The following is a 16,345-nucleotide window of genomic DNA, read 5'->3' on the forward strand; positions in this document are numbered from 1 at the left end:
CCAAAGCTGCCCCAAAATTCATGGGGAGGGGTGTGTAGAATACTAAAACTTGGCAAGTGTTTCATTTTTATAGGTATTGGTAAAGAATAGGAATTTGTCTCTAAACTCATTTGGAAAGAAACCCAGAGCAGCACCAGGTGTCAGGATGAGGAGGGGGCAGCTCCTGCCAGGGCCTGTTTTAGGGCAAGGGTTTGCCTCAGTTCCCTTTTGTATGGAGCTGCTGGAGCAGAGGGGTTTATGGGGGGCTCCCGGGGCTGTCCATGGAAGGATGGTGAATGCTTCGGACAGAGTCCAGGGTAACACTTGGATACGCACTTGGATATGTGGAGCATTGCTCAAAGGAGGTGCCAAGGGACAAAACCTTTTGCCGGGAGTAGCAGCCAAACAGGTGGGTCAGATTTGTAGCGGGGACTTTTCTCCTTTCCCTTTTAAATTTCATCTTGCCAATCCCTCCCCCCTGCCCCAGAAAAAAATAATGGGTTTATGAGGACAAAAGATTCAAGTTGAGGGTACCAGCTTCTCTTCCATTATTGTCTGTGTTTGAACTGGGAGGGATCCCCTTTCACCTGTGGTTTTGAGGGTATTGATTGAAGGAAAACCTGCCTTTTCCAGGGTGTTCGGGATATCACAGGGATGACAGGGAATACTTGTGTTCTATTTTAAATGGAAGGGGGGGAAATAGTGTTGTTGTATGATGGGTTTGACTTGAGAGGAGCCCCCCCCCCCGTTTTTATCTTCCTAAGGTTCAAATGGAGGGGGCTGCCCTGTTGTCCCTCCTTTTGAAGGGTTACAATTGAGGTAAAAAACCCCTTTTACCATCATTTGAGGAGAGCTTCTTCTTTTCTGCTCTTCTAGGGGATTAAATTGAAGGAGACCCCACATTTCTTTTCCCTTGTTGGGGTGAGGTGAGCGCCGGAGCGTGGCGTCAGAGTCGGGGCTTCAGAGGAAGGGAGCTGCAGCCGTGGCAGCGCTGGCAGGGCGGGGGTCGGGCTGTGCCGCTGCATTCGGGGCGCTTCTTCTGCCCCCGGCCCGGCAGCGAAGGGTGCGGCGCGGAGCCCTGCCGGCAGTGCCGGGGCTGGCCGGGGCGGAAGGGGAGCTGGGCGCGGCTGGGCTGCCGCGGGCCCGCCGGAGCCGCGCCGGTGCGAGCCGTGCGGAGCCGAGCGGAGCTTTGGCCGGGCCGGCGGGCGGGGGAGGCGGCGCGGGCGGGGCCGGTGCCGGCCGGTGCCGCCGCTCCGTCCGCTCCGGGCGCGGGGCTCGGGCGCCGCCGGGGCCCCCCGGGCCCGGTGCCGGCCCCGCCGGGCCGGGGGCAGCGGGCGGGGGTCTGCCGGCGCGGCGCCGCCTCTGCCTGCCGGAGGAGCCGCTTTCCTGCCGGAGCCGCGCTGCGCCCGGGGCCGGGAGCGCGGCTCCGCATCTTCCAGCCTCCCTCGCTGCGGTGGTTTTGAGGAATTTATGGGATCCTTTTCTTTTGTTCGTAGTTGCTGTAGGAGAAGGGCCATGGTGTCACTTTTTGGTTGTTACGGTTCTTGCTTCAGGTGCGCATGACAAGGGTTTTTTTTTTTGATTGAGTGTTGTTGGATTTCTTTTTGATCCGTTCTTATGTTTCTAAAGAATGTGTTCTTAAAGGTTTACAATGGTTTTTATGGGTCGTAGCATGAAGTAGACGTTAGGTTTTTAATTCGTTTGTGAAGGCTTTTATTAGCATGAGCATGTAGTGTTTGTTTTGGTGGGTTTGAGGTAGTGTCCTGTAGTTAATCAGTGAGGTTTTTTTTAATATTGATTATTGCATTCTTGTTTATTATGTTATAGGGGTTTTATGCATTTGGCATATTTGATTGCCGTGTATGTTTTATTGTTGCAGAGAGTTCGGGAGTTATTAAAATTGTTACATTTCTCTTTTGGCGACGTGTTTATTTCTAGGTGGTATTTGTGTTTTGATGGTTTGAGGCATAATGGGTTTATTGAGTTAGGAATAATTATTTTGTTGTTGTTAATATATATTTTTTTTTTAGTTTGATGTATTTCGTTGTTGTTTTATATTAGTTTTATTTTTGGGAACATGGGTATATCTATGGTGGATCTTTTTGCGCAGTTATTTTATCTGGGTGGTGAATTTTTTTTCCTTCGTGGTTTCGATTTTTTAATATCTGTAATTATTTGGTGGGTTTTTTTAGTTCATTTTATAGAGCATTGGGTTCTCTTTATGAGTTAGTGTAGTGGTAGAGTTTTGGTTATTTTTTTTAGAACGTTCGGGGTCTGTTGTATGATTTGCAGTATAGTAAGTTAGTTGGGGTTTTTTTTTTCCTTTTTAGTGGTTTCTGTGATTTGCTGTGTGGATTTCTATAGGTTTTTTAAAATGTTTGTTTCATTTTTGTGATGTGATAAGAACTGTTAGTGAAAGGAGTGTAGTGTGGGTTTTTTTGCTGGTAGTTGGTTGGCTGGTGGAGCCTTTCTGAATTTTTTGGATGGTATTGGTGGGAATTTGATGCTGTTTGTTTTGGCATTTTATTTTTAGGAATTGGATTATAACTGCAAAGTTTTAACTATAACTCTAATGAAACAAAAGAAATGCATAAATATGAAAATGGAATATAAACCTTCAATTTTAAATATAAACGGAATACATATAAATAAAACATGTAACATAAATAATGTTATCCATTACTATTAGATATTATATTGTTTGATATAGAGTATTTTATATGTATATATAAATACATATAAATAGAGATTATAAATACAAACAAAATACCCATATAGAGTTGTATAATTAATTCATGTGGATATATAAATATAAAAATTACAAAATAATAGAAATCAATGCAGTACATAATGCATATTTTACAGTATATGACTTATTATAACACATTATATGTCATAAATATTATATATCAAAATATAGTACCTCAATATATTGTGATAGAAGATATAAGTACTTTTAAAAATAAAATATAGAAATATTTAAATATCGTTTAAAATAAAGGGGATTTTTATTTTCTATTTGGTAGTAGGTAGGGGTTTCATTACAAAAATTATAAATATAAATAAAATAAAATTAGAAATCTATGTGTAGAAATATATCCTAAATACATTAAGATCTATATAAAAATTCAGTGGTAAGTAAATATAAGTATTAGCAGTATGTACGAAATAGAATTTAAATAATAATTTATCTATCTTGCTACCTTATAATATATATAATATATATTTATAAATACATCAGTGTAAAGTAGAAATACAAATGTGACTATAATGATGAAAAATTATATAAATATTCAAGTATTGCTTATAGACAGAGCTTTTTTTTTTAAATTTGGTTAGAGACAGGGCTCTAATAGAAAAAATATGAATATACATTTTATTTTGATATCGTTCTAAATATGGAAATATATATTCAATGTATACAGATATATATAAAAATATAAAAAAGAAATAAAAATAAGTATTAGGAAGAGATAGGCTATAAATAATATCATACATCAATCTACATTTAAAATGTAAATTTGAATATAAATGCAAAAAATAGAGATAAATGTAAACGGAGCTTAAATAATGGGATTTTTTAAAAGATTTTGACTTGGATGGAGGCAGGGGTTTATTTTAAGCAATATAAACCTTCTAGAAATCTAAATCTAACTATAGAAATATATAAGCAATATATTAAGATATGTACTAAAATAGAATAAAATATAATAGAAATAAATGTAAGAAATTATAAAAATTCAGTTATACATCAATATACATTATAAATCCGAATGTGAATATAAATATGAAAAATATAAAAATAAAATACATTGAAATGCAGTTTAAAAGAAAAGGTTTTTTCTTTTGGTTCTTGTTGGGTTAGAGGCAAGGTTTTTTTTTTTGTTGGCGTTCTTTTCCGCGCGGGATATTTTGGGGCATTTGCTACCGAGGATGTTCCGGAGGGGACGGCGCCCGTTCTTTTTGCCGCCTGCCCCGCCCGCGGCCCCGAGGCGAGCGGCGGCCCCCGGCGGTGGCGGGCGGCAGTGCTGCCGCCTTGTGGACAGAGGTGGGTACTACAGACACAGCCCGCGGGCGCCATCTTGGGAGTGGCTTGTCGCGGACTCGGCTTGACCTTCTCAAGAGGGTGCAAAAACGAGGACAAGAAAGTCGAGGACCCGTGTCTGTTTTCCACACTGCCTGAATTTCCCTCATCGCCGGCACCCCCCTAGGGGATTTTCCGCGGCAGTTCTGGTGCCGTGCACACGGGCTGTGGGGTCAGCAGCACCACGAGCCTGCTGGATTTTGGCGCGAGCCGACAGGCATCGGCAAAACGCCTGTCTCCGTCAAGGTCCTCACGGGCCGCCATCTTGCGAGTGCTTGTCGCGCACTCGCTTGACAAGTGCTGCCGCCTTGTGGACAGAGGGTGGTACTGCAGCCCCCCAGCCAGCGCCCGGCAAAACCACCGAGACGGGGCGGGAGCGAGCGGCGAGTGGGGCGGTGTCTGTGAGTGAGGGGAGGGCTGAAGGCGGCTCAGCGGCGGCGAGGATGGCGGCGAGGGCAGCCCGGTGGGGCCGGTGCCGGCGGGCGGCGGAGGCGCGGTCGCAGCGCTCCCGGGCCGCGGCCGAGCGGCATCGGAGCAGGGCTGCGCCGCCTTTCCCGGCCCCGCGCCCCTCTCCAGACGCCGGGAGCGGCCGCGTGCCGGAAAATGCCGCCGGGGCGGCGGAGCGGGGCCCTGGCTCTGCCCGCCCCTCCTGCCGCCCTCCTTGGAATGGTTTATTGAGGTAGGAATAATTATTTTGTTGTTGTTAATTTAATGTGGGTTTTTTTTTATTTGTTTGTTTTTGTCGTTTGATGTATTTGGTTTGTAGAGCAGGAACTGCAGACAGAATCCTGCAGAAGTAATATGGAATTTGTCCTCCCAAAACCCACCCGGCTTCAAACCACTTTCAGCACGTGGTCTTCCTTAGCAGCACATGGTTCCCCCATGCTTGAGAGGCGCTGCACTCTACTTTTCTCTCCACCTTTGCTGACAGATCCTGCTGAAGGCTGAGGACAAAGCCCTACCGCTACACGGACAAAGCAGCAGACCTGGTTCGGGAGGCCAGCGTGCTCCAGGTTGCTACAGGACTCTGATCAAACATCAGCATCCCCGTCCCTCACATTGATGGTATGTGGTAACCCCTTAAGAACAGAACTCCACGACTTGGGGCTACCTTTTCTAACCCTAAGCAACAAACTGGGGATGGATAACTCTAGAGATCCTGTTATGTAAGGATCTCCAGGATTCAGCCCTCCATGTGTCCTTGGAATCAGCAGAGTTTCCACTTTACTCCCAGACGTAATTTTTGATGTGGTTGTGCCACTTTAACAGTATTTGAAATCTCTCTTCGTGTTCTTGCAGCAGCATTATTGAACTACAATGGAAATGTAGTCCTGCCTGAAGCTGTTCACAGAATCGTGGAATCCCAGAAGGGTTTGGATGGGAAGGCACCTTTTTTTAAAGCTCATCCCGTTCCACCCCCTGCCATGGGCAGGGACACCTTCCACCGTCCCAGGGTGCTCTAAGCCCTGTCCAGCCTGGCCTTGGACACTTCCATGGATCCGGGGGCAGCCACAGCTTCTCTGGGCAACCTGTGCTGGACAGCAGCTTTGAAAGGCAGAATGAAGTACAGCTGTGATTTTTGTGCTGCCCCCAACATTGTATTGCCTGGCAAATGTGCCTTTGAATTTTTATTTTTTTTTTTTTTTAAGGTTTTCTTGTTTGTTTTGTTTGCTTTCAGTTTTTTTTTTTTTTTTTTTTGTTTTGTTTTTTGGTTTTTTTTGGGAACTAAAAACCTTGTGTTCCTGGAATGTTGCATTCTACCTCTGTTGTTTTCCCAGTTAGTCTGGATCCTCTGCTTACATTTTTTCCTTCACTTATTAGATGTCGTGGATATGCTGGCTGTTCTGATGGAGGGCAGTGATGGCTTAGATGAAGAAATTGGGTTCTCTTTAAATGAAGACGTGATTATCCAGACATTGCCCTGCAGTGCTGTTGTCCCTGCTGCATGAGCAGCCAGGAATATGCTGTTGCTTTAGTCTGAAAATGGAACAGGTACAGTTTTTTTTTTTTTATGTTTTATGAGTCATTTCTAGCAGTGGAGTGAAAGTGGCATCATTTCTACCCTCTTGTAATAATTTTTTACCATTTATCATTTTTTACCTTGAGGCATTTTATTATCTTCCCTGCAAGCAGAAGGAGGTGCAGATTCACGGTGCTTTGTGCTCAAGAGGGGCATTGAATCTCTGTAGGTACTTCTGCCCTTTTTCCCTGACCCTAAAGAGAAGGGACACTGTCCCTGCATGGACAGTCTTGGCCTGGAAGTAGTTGGCCTCAGTAACACAGCGTTCAGGAGAGGAAGGTGGTTCCCGTGCCTGTGGGCAGCTCTTCCCGAGATCAGGGAGAGGGGACTGCATTGCTAAGTAGGAAGTGGATGCATTTCCCAAGGAAAACTTTAGAAATTAAGCTCCAGGGGCAAATACTGCGAGGTTCTACCACCTCCTTGAGGACAACGTTAAAACCACAGGGGCATCAGCAGAGCTTGGAGCAGGACTGGCCAACCCCAGAGCACCTCACGAAGCCCTCTGTGTGTATGTGGCAGTCGAGAAGCACCTGGGGGGTGCTGAAAGTCCCAGTTCTGACAGAAAATTCTGTTTAACTTGTACACGTTGGCTGGGTGTGTCCCCCCAGTACAACTCGGTTCTTCTCTGAGGCGGTGCCTGGCAGGGTCTCTCCCTGTTAAGGGCCGGGCGTGTTTTTGGCACAACAAGTGAATGTGGATTATTTGCTTCAGCAAGAGCTGATGATGTCTGGAGGGTTTTTCAGGTACCTCAGCAGCCAGGAGCACCTGTCTAGGTCACTAGGAACACTTTTTGATCTCATTCAGTTCTTTTCTGCATGAGGCTCTGTGGGCTGCTGGCAAGGCCCAAAGTAAGGAAGGTTGCCCCAGTGTCTGTGCTCATGTTAATAGTTTAATTTATTTGGCTTTTCTAGGAGCAGACGTCGTGGAGGACCTTGGTGCTGTTTTCACTGACCTCCTGCGCCCTCCGAGAGAACCCCTTGCTCCCTGCTTGACGTTCCAGCTCTGTGACAAAGATCCCGAGTCCCTGAAAGCTGCTAAGTATCCTCAGCTCTACCAGTTTAACTGATACTATAGACTCTGGATGCCCAAGCAGTCCCAGGAACCTGTGGTATGGAATCCCTGAAGTCACTGAATTCTTGAGCCAGTATTCCTATAAAATCCTCACAGTTGACAGAGGTTACGTTTCCATCAGAAACAGCGTTTTTATTGAGGAGGTAATTCTGCATCTCTTGTTGATCCTGCTGGGGACGCACGTTTGCTCCAGGGCTTTTCTCTGATGGTACAAGAGGTCTCTATGGTGTTTGGGAGGTGATACCAGGCCTCAGGGCTCATACAGAGACTCGTCACCGGGCACAGCAGAGCCTGGTGTGCGCTGTGGCCTCTGTTTACAGTGCCTGGAGTTCCCCCGGGTGGGTGGAGGATCACAGGCCCCTGGGCTGGGTTTGGTGAGATTTTCTCAGCTCAGCAGTGTGAACACTCCAGATGCCCCTGGGGAGACTGCTGGGCAGCTCTGTTCTAGCAGGACTGCACGCCAGTGTTTCCAGAGATTCAGTTCAGAGCTCATCTCAAAACAAAGGTGGCTGAAGAGATTTTTGTTTCATACTCATTGTTGTTTTTCTCTTCTGCTTTTTGTCTGGCTTTAAACAGTTTGAAAACCACAAGGAGGTAAGCCCAAGAGCCTGCTGTGGCACCGGATTCTGTATTTGCCACTTTGTTGAAGGGAGCCTGGGAGAGAAGAAGCAGTACCTTCCTGGAAGATGGTGTTCAGACAAAGTGGAGAGACTTGGCTTCCCGGCTCCCCCCACCTGAGCAGCTTTTGCTGGGAGTAAAGCACGTGCTGCTGTACCCGAAATCCACAGTAGAGAACTTCAGCAGATAATACTGTAGTTATCCTTGGTTTACTTTATGGCACAAGTTACAAATGACTTGACTGCTAAAACTTAGGTTCCAGTGCTGTAGCTCTTTTTCCTTGACTCAGCTACGAGGGTACGCAGCACCATACAAAACTGCACCTAATTTGTAAACAAATATCAGTTGTTCTGATTATTGAAGCTGGGCTTTATTCAGTTGAATTTCGAGTGTGTGCTGCGCCCAGGTCCTTTGTACCAATAGGGTACAGGGGGTGGGGGAACCAGAACTGCACATTCCTTGTGATATGTATGGGATTTTGGGGGGGGGGGGGGGGGTGTTTAAATAAAAAGGAGATGCAAAATGAGGGAATTGCTTTTACATGTAACTATTCTTGTCCTAAAGGAGCAAGTGTGTGTGTGTTGAAAGAGCCGCAAGCCTTTAGGGGCTGCAATTTGTGTGCCGAGGAATGAGGTGCCCTGAGGAAATGTGTGAGCCGGAGGGAGCCGGGGCCGGGCGGAGGGAGCCGAGCTGTGGGAATGGGCGAATGGAGGCGGGTGCGGGCGGGACTAGGCGAGCGTGGGCGAAAGCGGCCGAAAGGGGCCGAGGAGGCGAGCGGAGCCGAGCTCTGCCGAGTTCAGCCGAGGCGAGCCGAGCTTTGCCGAAGAGGCGAATCGAGGCGAATGCGGCCGGAAATAGCCGAGCGTGGCCGAAAGTAGCCGAAGCTGGCCGAGGAGCCGAGTGCAGCCGAACGGAGCCGAGCTCTGCCGAGCGCAGCAGCCCGGGCAGGGGGGGCGCCGGGGCGGAGCCGGGGCGCTGGGAGGATCCCCTCCTGTCCCTCTCTCTCCCGCTCCATCCTCCTGCCCGTATTCCCCTCAGTTATCTCTCTTTCCCCCGTTTCCGTGTCCCTCCCCAAACCCGGCTCCTTCCTGTCCTGTCCTGTCCCTGCCCCGCTGCTCCGTTCCATTCCCCCTCTCTCCCTCCTCTGTGCCCCGTCCCTCTTGCTGCCCTGCCGGCCTTTCCCTTCCCCGCCCGCTTCCTCCGCAGCCCGACCTCCCTCCCCGCCCTTTCTCCTGTCCCGCTCTCCCTCCTCTCTTCCCGTCGCCCCTTCGCTTCTTTCCCCCGCAGCCGCGGGGCTCGGGGCGCCGGAGAATAAAGCCCCGAGGGCCGGAGCCCGGCGCCCCCCGGGCCTTGCGGGAGTCCCCGCACGGGGCCGGGGCTCTCGGCGGATCCCCCGCGCCGCTCGGACCCCGCCCCGGCGCTGCCGGACCTGCGGCTCCGCCGGCATCGCGCTGCGAGCGGCCCCCGCTCCGTGCCGTGCCGGCCGTGCCGCGTCCCCGCCGCCTCTGCCGCTCCCTCTTTCTGCCCCTGGCCCGCGACAGCGAGGCGGGGCGGGAGCTTCGAGCCTTCTGGGGGCTGCCCCCCTTTCTTGTTGCGGCGGAGTCCCTTTCTGGGGGGATGGAGGTGTGGGAAGGGCTGGAAGGGAGTGCTGGGCTGCTGTCCGGGGCAGTTGGACTCGTCCTGTGCCTTCTTCGGGAGTCAGGGTTAGGGGCTGAAGACTCGGGGCTCTGATATCATTTGGGGCACCCCAAAGTCGCTAGGAGAGGGACGCACACTGCGGTGGGGGAGCGGGTGGGTGGCAGATGAGAGGGGGGGTCACGCTGGGTGCCGTCCCGCAGAGGGACCCAAAGCTGCCCCAAAATTCCCAGGGAGGGGTGTGTGTAGAATACTAAAACCTGGAAAGTGTTTCGTTTTTATAGCTATTGGTAAAGAATAGGAAGCTATGGCTAAACTCATTTGGAAAGAAGCCCTCTCTCGATCCACTCATTTGTACCCAGGAATGTAGGAAACTGACTGGGGATGGGCAGTAGTTTTGAAAATCATGCCCTAGCCTTTTTCTCTAGGAACGAACCAAGCAAGTGCCCTGAAAGCACCGGAGTAGCTGCAGGGGCTGAAGGGAACAGAAAGGGCTCCCCGGCACCTTTTGCCTCCGTTCTCTGCCATTCCCCAAAAGGCGTCGCAGTCTCGGAAGAGGCGTTTGTCATGCAGCCTGCCGAAATAAAGACCTGTAAAATCCTAGCTCTGCCTTTTGTTTAACGTGTTCTTACTTCCTATTTATGTCATCACAGAAAGCAAGGAAAGAAGAAATGTGACTGGTTCCCACTATTGCTCCGTGCAGGCATTTTTAAAGGCTGCTGTACTTCTGTCCTCTTTTTCCACTCCAAGCTTGACTTTTCTTCTCCTTTTTCGAGGTCTGCTGCTTTGGGTGTCCCAAGGAGGGCTGGGTTCCTCGGCAGGGGTCTTAGGAGCTGGTGCTGATTCTGCTTTTTGCCAAGGTGTATCAAAGTGTGTCAGCAAAAGGACTGTTTTCTCCAGGGGAAAGCTTTCTCTCAATGACCATCAATGGATATATGTGTTTTAATCGTGTAACCAGATGGATTAAGAAAAGCCGACGCCCGTAGCAGATTTCTGTTGGATCTGTGTCTGTGAGGAGTGGGCTGTGTGCTGGAGACGGAGAGACGCTGTTGGAGGGCGGCAACAGCGGCAGGTGTGAGCTGTGAGGATGATGAGGGCTCAGAGCAGCCCCAGGTGTGAGCTGTGAGGATGAGGAGGAGGGGCGGCTCCTCCGGGGGCTGATTTAGGGGGTTTTCCTCACATCGCTTTTGTACGGAGCTGCTGGAGAAGCGGAGTTTATGGGGGGTTCGTGGCAAGGGTTTTTTGGGGGGTTGACTGTTGTTGTTGGATTTCTTTTTGATCGGTTCCTATGTTTTTATAGGATGGGTTTTTAAAGGTTTCCAATGGTTTTCATGGGTCGTAGCATGAAGTTAGAGGGTAGGTTTTTAATTCGGTTGTGGAGCCTTTATTAGCGCGAGTGCGTAGTGTTTGTTTTGGCGGGCTTGAGGGAGTGTCCTGGATTTAATCGGTGAGGTTTTTTTAATATTGATGATTGCATTCTTGTTTATTATATTATAGGGGTTTCATTCATTTGGCTTATTTGATTGCCGTGTATGTTTTATTGTCGGAGAGAATTTGGGAGATATTGTTTGTGGTTACACTTCTCTTTTGGCGACGTGTTTTTTTTCTAGGTGGTATTTGTGTTTTGATGGTTTGAGGCAATTTTTGTTTCTTGAGTTAGGAATACTTATTTTGTTGTTGTTAACTTAATTTTTTTTTTTTTTTTTTTTTTTGTGTGATGTATTTGGTTGTTGTTTTTTTATTAGTTTTATTTTTGGGAACATGGGCATTTCCATGGTGGATCTCTTAAGGTATTTATTTTATTTGGGTGGTGATTTTTTTGTTTCTTAGTGGTTCCGATTTTTTTTATATTTGTAATTATTTGGTGGGGTTTTTTAGTTAATTTTCTAGAGCAATGGTTTCTCTTTATGAGTCAGTGTAGTGGTAGAGTTTTGGGTATTATTTTTTTTAGAAACGCTGGGGGTCTCTTGTATGGTTTAGAGTACGGTAAGTTAGTTGGCTTTTTTTTTTTCTTTTTAGTGTTTTTTGTAATTTGCTGTGTGGGTTTCTATCGGTCTTCTTTAAAATGTTTGTTTCGTTTTTGTGACGTGATAAGAGCTGCTAGTGAAAGGAGTGTAGTGAGGGTATTTTTGCTGGTAGTTGGTTGGCTGGTGGAGCCTTTCTGAATTTTTTGGACGATATTGGTGGGAATTTGATGCTGTTTGTTTTGGCATTTTATTTTTAGGAATTCGATTATAACTGCAGTGTTTTAACTATATCTCTGATGAAATAGAACACATGCATAAACATGATAATGGGAATATGAAACTTCAATTTTAAATGTAAATGGAAAACATATACATTAAACATGTAACATAAATAATGCTGTCCATTACAATTAGGTATAACCTTGTTTGATATGGAGTATTTTATATGTTTATATGCATATAAATATCGATTATAAACATAAATGTCCATACAGAAATGTATAATTAATACATGTGGATATATGAATATTACAAAACAATAGGAATCAATACAGTACCTAATGCGTATTTTACTGTATGTGTCTTATTATAACGCATTTCATGTCATAAATACTGTATATCGAAATATAGTACCTCAATATGTTGTGATAGAATAGATGAGTACTTGTAAAAATCAAAAATAGAAGTATAGAAATATTTAAATATAATTTAGAATAAAGGGGATTTTTATTTTCGATTTGGTAGTAGGTAGGGGTTTTATTATTAAAATTATGACTAGAAATAAAATAAAATTAGATGTTTTTGTATAGAAATATACCCTAAATACGTTAAGATCTATATGAAAATTCAAAGGTAAGTAAATATAAGTATTAGCAGTGTGTACGAAATAGAATTTAAAAAATAATTTATCTATCTCGCTACCTTATTATATATATATAAAATATATTTATAAATACATCTATATAAAGTAGAAGTTCAAATGTGACTATAATGATGAAAAAAATATAAAAATATTCGAAAATCGTTTAAAGAAAGGGCTTTTTTTGTTTTTATTTGGTTGGAGGCAGGGCTTTAATGGAAAAGATATGAATATATATTTTAGTTTGATATAATTCTAAATATGGAAATATATAATCAATGTCTACAGGTGTATATATAGAAATATAAAATAGAAATAAAAATGAGTATTAGGAAGAGATAGACTATAGATAGCATCATACTTCAATCTACATTTAAAATATACATTTGAATATAAATGCGAAAAATAGAGATACATTTAAATGGAGTTTAAATAAAGGGTTTTGTTGAAAAGATTTTTACTTGGATAGAGGCAGGGTTTTTTTTTAAGCAATATAAACCTTTTAGAAATCTAAATCTAACTATAGAAATATATAAGCAATCTAATAAGATATGTATAAAAAAATAAAATGTAATAAAATCGAATAGGAATAAATGTAAGAAATGATAAAAATACAGTTTTCCATCAATATCCATTACCAATCCGACTGTGAGTATAAATCTGAAAAATATAAAAACAAGCTTTGTTGAAATGCAGTTTAAGAGGAAAGCTTTTTTCTTTCGGTTCCTATCGGGTCGCAGGCAGGCTTTTTGTTCCGTTCTTTCCCGCGCGGACGTTTTGGGGCGTTCGCTGCCGAGGCCGTGCCGGCGGCGACGGCGCGGTGCTGCCGCCGTGTGGGCAGAGAGCGGTACTGCAGCCCGCCGCCCGCGGCCGCCATCTTGGGAGTGGCGTGGCGCGGCCTCGCTTGACCTTCTCGAGAGGGCGCGAAAACGAGGACGTTGAAACTCGAGGACCCGTGTCTGTTTTTTACACTGCCTGAATTGCCCGCAACGCCGGCGCCCCCCCGACGGGATTTTCCGCGGCGGTTCTGGTGCCGTGCACACGGGCTGTGGGGTCAGCAGCACCGCGAGCGTGCGGGTTTTTGGCGGGAGCCGACAGGCATGGGCGAAAAACGCCTCTCTCCGTCAAGGTCCCCACGGGCCGCCATCGTGTCGCGGACCCTCTGGACAAGTGCTGCCGCCTTGTGGGCACAGGGCGGTACTGCAGCCCCCCAGCCGGAGCCCGGCCAAAGCGGCGGGAGGGGAGAGGGGCGGGAGCGAGCGGCGAGCGGGGCGGTGTCTGTGAGTGAGGGGAGGGCTGGAGGCGGCTCCGCGGGCCGAGGGCGGCCGGGGCCGGTGCCGGCCGGTGCCGCCGCTCCGTCCGCTCCGGGCGCGGGGCTCGGGCGCCGCCGGGGCCCCCCGGGCCCGGTGCCGGCCCCGCCGGGCCGGGGGCAGCGGGCGGGGGTCTGCCGGCGCGGCGCCGCCTCTGCCTGCCGGAGGAGCCGCTTTCCTGCCGGAGCCGCGCTGCGCCCGGGGCCGGGAGCGCGGCTTCGCATCTTCCAGCCTCCCTCTCTGCGCTGGCTTTGAGGTGCTCCTGAGGAGCTCCTGGGATCGGTGGCTTTTGATCGGCGTCGCTGTAGCAGAAGGGCCCCGGGCGCTTCTTGGTTGTTACGGTTCTTGCTTCGGGTGCTCGTGGCACGGTTTTTGTTTTTGGGTGGAGTGTTGTTGGATTTCTTTTTGATCGGTTCATATGTTTTTAAAGGATGTGTTTTTAAAGGCTTCCAATGTTTTTTCTGGGTCGTAGCATGTAGTAGAGGGTAGGTTTTTAATACGGTTGTGGAGGCGTTTATTCGAGCGAGTGCGTAGTATTTGTTTTGGTGGGCTTGAGGGGAGTGTCCTGGAGTTAATCGGTGAGGTTTTTTTAATATTGATGAATGCATTCTTGTTTATTATATTATAGGGATTTCGTTCATTTGGCTTATTTGGTTGCCGTGTATGTTTTATTGTTGGAGAGAATTTGGGAAATATTGTTTGTGGTTACATTGCTCTTTTGGCGACGTGTTTTTTTTTTCTAGGTGGTATTTGTGTTTTGATGGTTTGAGGCAATTTTTGTTTCTTGAGTTAGGAATACCTATTTTGTTGTTGTTAATTTAATTTTTTTTTTTGTAGTTTGATGTATTTGGTTGTTGGTTTTTTTTATTAGTTTTATTTTTGGGAACATGGGCATTTCCGTGGTGGATCTCTTTAGGTATTTATTTTATTTGGTGGTGATTTTTTTGTTTCTTCGTGGTTCCGATTTTTTAATATCTGTAATGATTTGGTGGGGTTTTTTAGTTAATTTTATAGACCATTGGGTTCTCTTTATGAGTTAGCGTAGTGGTAGAGTTTTGGTTATTATTTTTTTTAGAAACGTTGGGGGTCTCTTGTATGGTTTTGGAGTATGGTAAGTTAGTTGGCGTTTTCTTTTCTTTTTAGTGGTTTTTGTGATTTGCTGTGTGGGTTTCTATCTGTCTTTTTTAAAATGTTTGTTTCGTTTTTGTGACGTGATAAGAGCTGCTAGTAAAAGGAGTGTATTGTGGGTTTTTTTGCTGGTAGTTGACTGGCTGGTGGAGCCTTTCTGAATTTGTTGGACGGTACTGGTGGGAATTTGATGCTGTTTGTTTTGGCATTTTATTTTTAGGAATTCGATTATAACTGCAGTGTTTTAACTAGAACTCTAATGAAACAAAACAAATGCATAAACATGAAAATGGGAATATAAAACTTCAATTTTAAATATAAACGGCAAACATATAAATTAAACATATAACATAAATAATGCTATCCATTACTATTAGGTATTATATGGTTTGCTGTAGAGTATTTTATATGTTTATATAATATAAATATCCATCTAGAAATGTATAATTAATATGTGTGGATATATGAATACTACAAAACAATCGGAATCAATACAGTACGTAATGCGTATTTTACTGTATGTGTCTTATTATAACACATTACGTGTCATAAATATAATATATCGAAATATAGTACCTCAATATGTTGTGATAGATAAGTACTTGTGAAATATAGAAATAATTAAATATAGTTTAGAATAAAGGGGATTTTTATTTTCTGTTTGGTAGTAGGTAGGGGTTTTATTATAAAAATTATATTATACAAAGCAGTTAAAAGTAAGTTGTACCATATCGAAATACTTGTGCTGCAAAAAGCTGATCTATGAATGTGAACGTCAATATTATTGTCCCCTCTATAGCATCCGACGACTGTGTGGGGAGAAAGAGGGTGAGCAGCGGGCTCGCAACAGGCGGAGGGCGGGTAGGGGGACGCGGGCACTTCACTGTTTTTGCGCGCCCTCCCCACTCCCCGCCACCGAGCCGCCTCCCCGCCGCGTCGCCGCCGCTCCCCGATCCGAGCTGCTAGCGCGGAGTCCGCCTTTGCCGCCCGGAACCAATGCCGGGCTGCGCCTCTCCCCTGCCCCGAGTGCCGACGGGCGGCTGCAGTTCGGGCTCTGCGGGGCCCTTTTCGCCGGGAGCCGGGCACGAGCACGGGCCGAGAAGGGGACAGGGGGTCTCCGAGCGGGACCCGGGGCGCCCGCGGGCCCTTCGAGCAGCGCGGGCTCCGCCCCATGCTGCCACGGGCCCGGCCGCGCAGCTCCCGAGCCCCGCCAATCCCGGCCCGCCTTTCTCCGCCCTGTCCAATCCCGGCCGCCCTTCCAATCCGGGCGCGGTTCCTGCGATTTCGGCCCGCTCAGTCGCGGCCCGACTCCTCAGCCTGGCCCCGCTCCCCCGTGCGCTTGAGGCGCCGCTCCCGGCGCCGCTTTGGGAGCCGGCGGAGCGCTATCCCTGCTGCCGCAACCTCGGCAGGCGCTGGGGCCGGGAAGGGCGGGCGGGAGCTCCCCGTCAGGCGCCGGCCGGGATTTCTCCCAGGGAAACGGGCTGACGGCGGGGAGCGGGCGGACCCGGCCCCTGCAATGGCGGCGGCGGGAGCGGCGCGTGAGGGGAGCGCGGGGTGGTCGCGAGCCGAGCGCGGCGGGAATGGGCGGGCTCGGATTGGTGGGGCCGGCGCTGCCTCGGGTTGTGATTGGCTGGCTGGCCCGGCTCTGAGGCATAAGTAGCGTGCGTGGGGGAG

At 47.2% G+C, this 16,345-nt stretch overlaps 1 long non-coding RNA gene across 1 annotated transcript; it reads left to right on the forward strand.

Moving 5' to 3' along the window:
• Positions 1 to 5,789: 5,789 nt before the first annotated feature.
• On the forward strand, positions 5,790 to 8,298 carry LOC110477040 (uncharacterized). The gene is made up of 3 exons (XR_013340229.1): positions 5,790 to 6,055; positions 6,995 to 7,297; positions 7,731 to 8,298. It is a non-coding gene; the product is annotated as an uncharacterized LOC110477040 (long non-coding RNA).
• The last annotated feature ends 8,047 nt before the right edge of the window (positions 8,299 to 16,345 follow it).

The sequence above is a fragment of the Lonchura striata genome, chromosome 7 (assembly GCF_046129695.1).
Source record: "Lonchura striata isolate bLonStr1 chromosome 7, bLonStr1.mat, whole genome shotgun sequence".
NCBI classification, from domain to species: Eukaryota; Metazoa; Chordata; class Aves; order Passeriformes; family Estrildidae; genus Lonchura; species Lonchura striata.